Genomic DNA, 7,297 nt, shown 5'->3' on the forward strand with positions numbered 1-7,297 from the left:
AAAACCATAAAAACTCTAGAAATAAACATAGGCAATACTATTCAGGACACAGGCATGGGCAAAGACTTCATGAATAAAACACCAAAAGCAAAGGCAACAAACGCCAAAATTGACAAATGGGATCTAAGTAAACTAAAGAGCTTCTGCACAGCAAAAGAAACTATCATCAGAGTGAACAGGCAACCTACAGAATGGGAGAACATTTTTGCAATCTATCCATCTGACAAAGGGCTAATGTCCAGAATCTACAAGGAACTTAAACAAATTTACAAGAAAAAAAACAACCCCAGGAAAAAGTGGGCGAAGGATAGGAACAGGCATGACTCAAAAGAAGACATTTACACAGCCAAAAAAACATATGAAGAAAAGCTCATCATCACTGGATCATTAGAGAAATGCAAATCAAAACCACAATGAGATACCACCTCATGCCAGTTAGAACAGTGATCACTAAAAAGTCAGGGAACAACAGATGCTGGAGAGGATGTGGAGAATTAGGAATGGTTTTACACTGTTGGTGGGAGTGTAAATTAGTTCAACCATTGTAGAAGACAGTGTGGCAATTCCTCAAGGATCTAGAACTAGAAATACCATTTTACCCAGCAATCCCATTACTGGGTATACACCCAAATGATTATAAATCATTCTACTATAAAGACACATGCACACATATGTTTATTGTGGCACTGTTCACAATATCAAAGACTTGGAACCAACCCAAATGCCCATCAGTGATAGACTGCATAAAGAAAATGTGGCACATATACACCAAGGAATACTGTGCAGCCATAAAAAATGAATTTGTGTCCTTTGCAGGGCCATGGATTAAGCTAGGGACCATCATTCTCGGCAAACTAATCCAGGAACAGAAAACCAAACACTGCACGTTCTCACCCATAAGTGGGAGTTGAATAATGAGAACACATGGACACAGGGAGAGGAACATATTTCACTGGGACCTGTCAGGAACTGGGGGGCTGGGGAGGGATAGCATTAGGAGAAATGCCTAATGTAGATGACAGTTTGATGGGTGCAGCAAGAAACAACGGCACGTGTATACTATATAATAAACCTGCACATTCTGCACATGTATCCTAGAACTTAAAGTACAAGAATAATAATAATAAAAAAAGATATATCCTCACTACATTTCCTATACTTTCTTTGGATTGGGAGGGAGGTTCATTTTCAGTGGAAAATAGGAAAGGGAGGTGTTAAAAGTTTGGCATTTCAAGTGATCAAACTTGAATAATGGCAAATTTTCTAGTCATGGCCTCATAATGGCTGCAATTCTTGGTGCAAATCTTCCTATTATTGCAATGATTTAATGCATACAGCATCCCAGCAACTTACATTTTAATAAGATGACAATGTATTGCTGAAAGTTTTTTTAAAAGCTATTTTACTTCTTTTTTTCCCTCTTGTTAACTGTGGAAATACTCCTGTCAGTATATTCCATCCTGGCCTTGTTATGGAAGTGGTACATGCTGCTGTGGTTTGTAGCTTTTCCTTTGTTAGGGTCAGATAAAACATTCTCGGTAACTTGTGTTCATTTTTAAAGCAGTAAGCTTTATTTTTTTCTGTCAGACAATCTACAAATTATAAACATAGCACAAACATTCTTGAACATAATAAATCCAAACATTTTGCAAACGTAACCTAAAACTTCAGTTTATATTTTTCCAAAACAGTCATCTCTACATTTATTGTTTTTAGCTTGTTTAAATTAAAGCATAGTCAGAGTCAACATTTAATATAATTCAAAGCTACCCAGACTTAATTTTCCCTACCTAGACGGACTCTGATCTTGTTCCAATCCTACCTTGAAACAAGATCAGCATTTTGGTGGGTTTTCACTCCACAAGATATTAGACTTCTCACTGAAGACTTCATGGGGAATGAAGACATTCAACAAATTCTCTCTGGGTCATGTCTCCATTTATCCTGAAGATTCGCTCTGACTTCAGTCAGACACTTTGCCTCCCCTTTCTCAGATATAACACCCAAATAACACACCAAATGACTTTTGCAGTAAACAATTTTAAAGGATTGTTATAATATTGCTTTTGAAATTGTTTTGCTGAAGTGAGTTATAATAAAATTACATTTGGCTCTGATTGTACTGCATTAATCATAACTTATGGATTCTTGCAAAGTGAGAAAATATAACCTAAAATTGCTCTCATGCATCATGACATTTTTTATGAATTCAAATTTTAACAATTAGTGAAGTTGACATAGGCTATGCATTTGTAGGCATTTAATTAAAATTTAATTAAATATTTATTAATTTTCACTTTGCAGTTTTCTTTTTGTGTTTTGGAGCTGATGATTTTCTCAGGCCTGATATATTTTTAGAAGGCCCTATAGATCTGCAGATCCTTGGCATTCCGCCTTTGAGTGCTATGGATAAAGTGGCCACACCACTGGAAACATTTGCCCGATATTCTTATTTTTTAGCCTTAACTCTCAACTAGCATGACACACTCAGAAAACGTAAAGTCTTGCAATTAGCAGCCCCCATCTCTCTTGAAAGATGTAGTTGTTATTGCTGTTGCTCTTATGCATCCTTTAACATGTTATGGAAATATAAATCTGATAAAACCAAATCCTTCACTTGAGAGAGTTCTACTCTTTTGAAATACTGTTTCTTTTCATGTTAAGTTCCTAATCCCTAACCAGTGAACATTTGCAGCCCTCAGCCAATCTACATTAGCTGCTTTGATGTAGGTGGAACATTGTGAAAGAGACCCCTTCTGGCACAGGAGGAAATGTACCAGCAGTTTGGCCATCACAACCTGCAGTCTCTACAGCTAAAACTCAGCCAGAATTGGACTGGCCTTCACCACCTCCCTTGCTGGCACCTTGTCCAAGCCCCAGTCGTCTCTGGCTGTGCTATTTCAGTGGGTCCTAACTGGTCTCCTGCTCAGAGCTTGTTCTTTTTCAGTCATTTTTTTTAACACCACAGTCAGAATGGTGGTCAAACTAATGTCAGGTCATGTCACTTCCTTGCCATCAGCCTCCAACTTTTCTGTCTCACTCTACATAGAAGCCAAAGTCTCCCAGAAGTCTCCCAAGATCTAGGTCCTCTTTGCCTTCTGACCTCTTCTCCTGCTATTGTCAATCTGGTTCATTCCCCTGCAGCTGTGCTGACCTCTGTGCTGTTTCTGGAACATAAAGCTGCTCTTCTGGATCTTCACACTTGATCTTCCCTATGCTTGGTGCCCTATTCTTGCAGTTGTTGACACAGTTTTGCCTTCATATGTTCTTAGACCCAGTCTCACTTTGATTTGCTCATTAGCACTTACCACCACTCAAATCTACCATGTTCCTAACTCATTGATCTTGTTTGTTGTCTCTCTCTCCTGATTAGAATGTAGGTTCCATAAAGGCAAGGATTTTTATTTTAATGTTTTCTTCTTTGTCTGTATTGCATAGTGCCAAACCCTTAGTCCCTAGACCAGTGCTTGGCTCACTTATGTAATATATTAATATCTATTCAATGAAGGGATGCATAATAATATGTTTCTGGTTATTATTATTATTATCATTATTATTATGAAGAGACAGAGTCTTCCTGTGTTTTCCAAGCTAGTCTTGAATTCCTCAGCTCAAGTGATTCCCTCACCTCAGCCTCCCAAAATGCTGGGATTACAGGCATGAGCCAGCATGCCTGGCCATGTTCCCTCTTTAAAAAGTCAGTAAGAACATTCACATGATATTTACTAGCAGTATCTAGCCCTCCACCAACTAAAGACTCAAAGGCTTTTCTCCTAGTCCAACCCGCATTTCCTTGAAGGGTACTCAAACTTATCTGTGAGGTCCTGTTTGGGAGAGTTTTCCTCCTGATCTCTACCTGGAGGATGTTCATGTTCCCTGTTACTTGCAGGCACTTTGCTCTGGGAGCTGCCAGGCTATATCTGATCCCATCTGTGTCAGTCAGCTCTGTAGTGATTCATATCATAGAAACAGAATTCACAAAGGATGGAGACTGGGAAATGGGCTTTGTTTCTAGCTGCGTCTTCTCCATATGTTTGACAAACTGTATGAGGGATGTGTGTTTGCTTCTCCTCACTCCAGAGTCTCTGTCTTCAGTAACTTCAGAAAGCAAGAGGATTTATTGAGATGCTTTTCTCAAAGGCAATTTGCCACAAGGGCTACTTCTTTAACACAGGTGTGAAAAACTGGCATTTTTTTTTTTTTATCTCATAAAGTCTTAGTTCATTTTTGTTTAATCCTAAATCTGTTCTTTACTTTTGGATATCTGAGAGTGGTACCAGTACATAACACTGATCCCTTGCAAGGAAACGCACTACACCAAAAGTGTATTTTAGGACAAGATTGGAGTCTATTATGAAGCTTATAGGAACATGTTGGAAAACCATCTGCTTATCCTGCCCTACCCTGGACCCTTGCCTGTGGAGGACTGAACTTCAAGAGTGGGCGTCTGATGCAGTTTGGATGTTTGTCTAATCCAAATCTGTTGAAATGTAATCCCCAATGTTGGAGAGGCCTTGATGGGAGATGATTAGATCATGGAGGCTGATCCCATATGAATGGTTTAGCATTATCCCCTTCGCGATAAGTGATTTTTTTTTCTCTGAACTCATGTGAGATCTGGTTGTTTAGAAGTGTGTGGCACCTCCTCTGCCTCTCTCTTCGTCCCACTCTCACCACACGATGTGTCTGCTCTGGTTTTGCTTTCTGCCATGATTGTAAGCTTCCTAAGGCCTGCACCAGAAGCAGGTGCTGGCACCACACTTCTTGTACTGTCTGCAGAATTGTAAGATTATTAATCCTCTTTTCTTTATAAATTAGCCAGTCTCAGGTATTTCTTTAGGGCAACACGAGAATGGCCTAACATAGAATCCCTTCTTGCTTCCCGAGTCTGCACCACTATATCCAATCTGGTAGACCTTATTCCTTGTAGAAGGCACTTGATACCAATTTTCCTTTACCTGTTTTCTCAGAGCAATGAGATCCCAGGCAGTCCTTGGAGATATTTCTCCAGCAGTGTATCCATACTCCACAGAGATCTCTCATCCAGTGATTTACACCTCTCAGGCCACCTGTTTCTTCAAAGAGCTCTCATGAACACTTTACACCAGTAGGGGCCCTGTAATATCCTGAAAATCTCTCTTGTCTCAGAGCCATCTTTTCTCTCCTCATAGAATATCTATTGCTCTTTTATAGGGCAGACCATCCATGTGGCTCCTTTCGGACATAACTCAAATATTTCCTCTGGTCCCTAGTACTTCAGCACCAACGCATGCTCCATATTTTCACACTCTACAATACACATGAAAGAATTATGACCACCTTCAGATCATGTGACTGGTTAGGGTATACACGATCTGAATCTGTCAAGGTCTCTTTTAGACAGTAAAAAATGTCACAAATGCTATGAGACAGTTGTATGCTGTTTGTGTCCACTAAACAAATTAGAAAAAAATGTGGGTGTATCCATGTTAAATATTTAACATTGGTCTACAGAATTAGTGATTCAAGTGATGGCAAATGTATTGGAATCCAAAAAACTATGGCATACTCAAAGAAGGATAATTTGAAACAAGTTCATTGACAAAAAGGCAATTTACTTCAAAAGTGTGAGGGTATGGGAACAACAAAATACTGTGGAGCAAGATGGAGATAGTAACTGCCAAGCTATTACTATCCCTCAGCCTCAAACAGGGAGAACAGTTTTAGGAACCTGGAAAATGAGTGCAGGCTGACACCTTGCCAGGTGCAGTGAATTCCGGGCAAGTGTCATAAGGGAGCCATGGAAACAAATACTCTGAATCCAATTTACTTTCCTTTAGACCTCCTGCTAGGGTTTCCATTGGCTCAACCCAATTGTAAGTCTTAAGGCACTGAAACCCTTTTATTCAGTCCCTTTAGATTGGTACCCCCAGGGTAGAAAGCAGCAGAGAGAAGAATGGGGAATGGATTTGGAAGGGAGAGCACAATAAGCTTGTCTATATCTACAATTCTGTGGTAATTCTTCATGCCACAGACATTTATGGCTCTCAGAGTTTCAGCAAGACTACACCTTAGAAGAGAAACCTTATACCTACACTTTTACCATCTAATGAGATTTCAAAATAAGTGCTAGTTATTAAAGTTTAGTTATTAAAGCGTAAGGATCATTCAAGAAAAGAAAATAGAGAACTCCATACTGAACATTTTATAACAAAGAATTAAAAGATAGTAAATTCTGCAGATAATTTCAGAGGCTGAAACTTTAAAATACATTGAAACCTTTGAAGATTGATTTAGAAGCCTATATGTGTGAAGATTTTTTTTTCTTTTTGAATTTTCATTCGGGTTTTCAGAGGTTGATGTATTGCCTACAGGGAATACACTGCAATTCACAAGGCAGAAGGCTGGACTACAGAACTCTGCAGCTTTGAGTTATATCATCAGATATCTAGACTTTGGATTTGTCAGAAAGAAATTTGTGGAGGTTCTTGCTGAATTACACGGTTGTCTTTGCATATTGATATGGAGTACATAGATAACAGAAATAGATTCTCCAGTGTATGCATATCTTTCACATGAAAACAAGTTAAGCTTATTTTAAAAACAGGAGATTTTTTTTCAGAAAAAATTTAGTAAAAGGAAAAGAATCACAACCCAGTTAGCATGACAGTTTTAACAAAAACTTAATAAGATTAAGGGGTTGTTGAAATTTATATAATGGGCACTTGGGAAACCATTTTTTAAAAGTCATTTCTAATTATATTTTAATGGGTGCATATATGTGTATATATAGTGTGTGTGTGCATGTGTGTTAGATTAGTTCAGATGAAAGCCAGCTATAAGAAAAAACCATTTTTTAAGATGCATTTTTAATTTGTCTCTGTGCAAATAAACAGATCTCTTTGTTTAATTTTATAGCATTTCTATTTCACATTTTGATGAAAAGACTCAATCTTTGACTTTCCCATTAACTGAAGTGCTTTTGTATTAACCTACTTGGAAAAAAAAAGAAGAAAAGAACAACAGACTTCATATTCCAGAAAAGCTGTTTAGGTCAAACTTCAGAGTGACACTGTGAGCTTGTAGGGTAGGCAATTTTATAACAATGTTGCTATTCTGATGTATTTGAAATTTTTAAATGAACAGTAGCACTTCTTATTTAACCTTTGGTGTAAATTTTCCAAGCTATTGCTAAAGTGGGCCTATCTCAAGCATGCTCTTTTTGAGCCAAATCTGAAATTGTCTTTGGTATTTTCTACCTATGTCCTATTGTAATGGGTTGTTGTCAAAATATACTTTTTTTTTTTTTTTTTTTTTT

This window comes from Rhinopithecus bieti, unplaced genomic scaffold (genome assembly GCF_001698545.2).
Source record: "Rhinopithecus bieti isolate Rb0 unplaced genomic scaffold, ASM169854v2 scaffold_25209, whole genome shotgun sequence".
In the NCBI taxonomy this organism is placed as follows: Eukaryota; Metazoa; Chordata; class Mammalia; order Primates; family Cercopithecidae; genus Rhinopithecus; species Rhinopithecus bieti.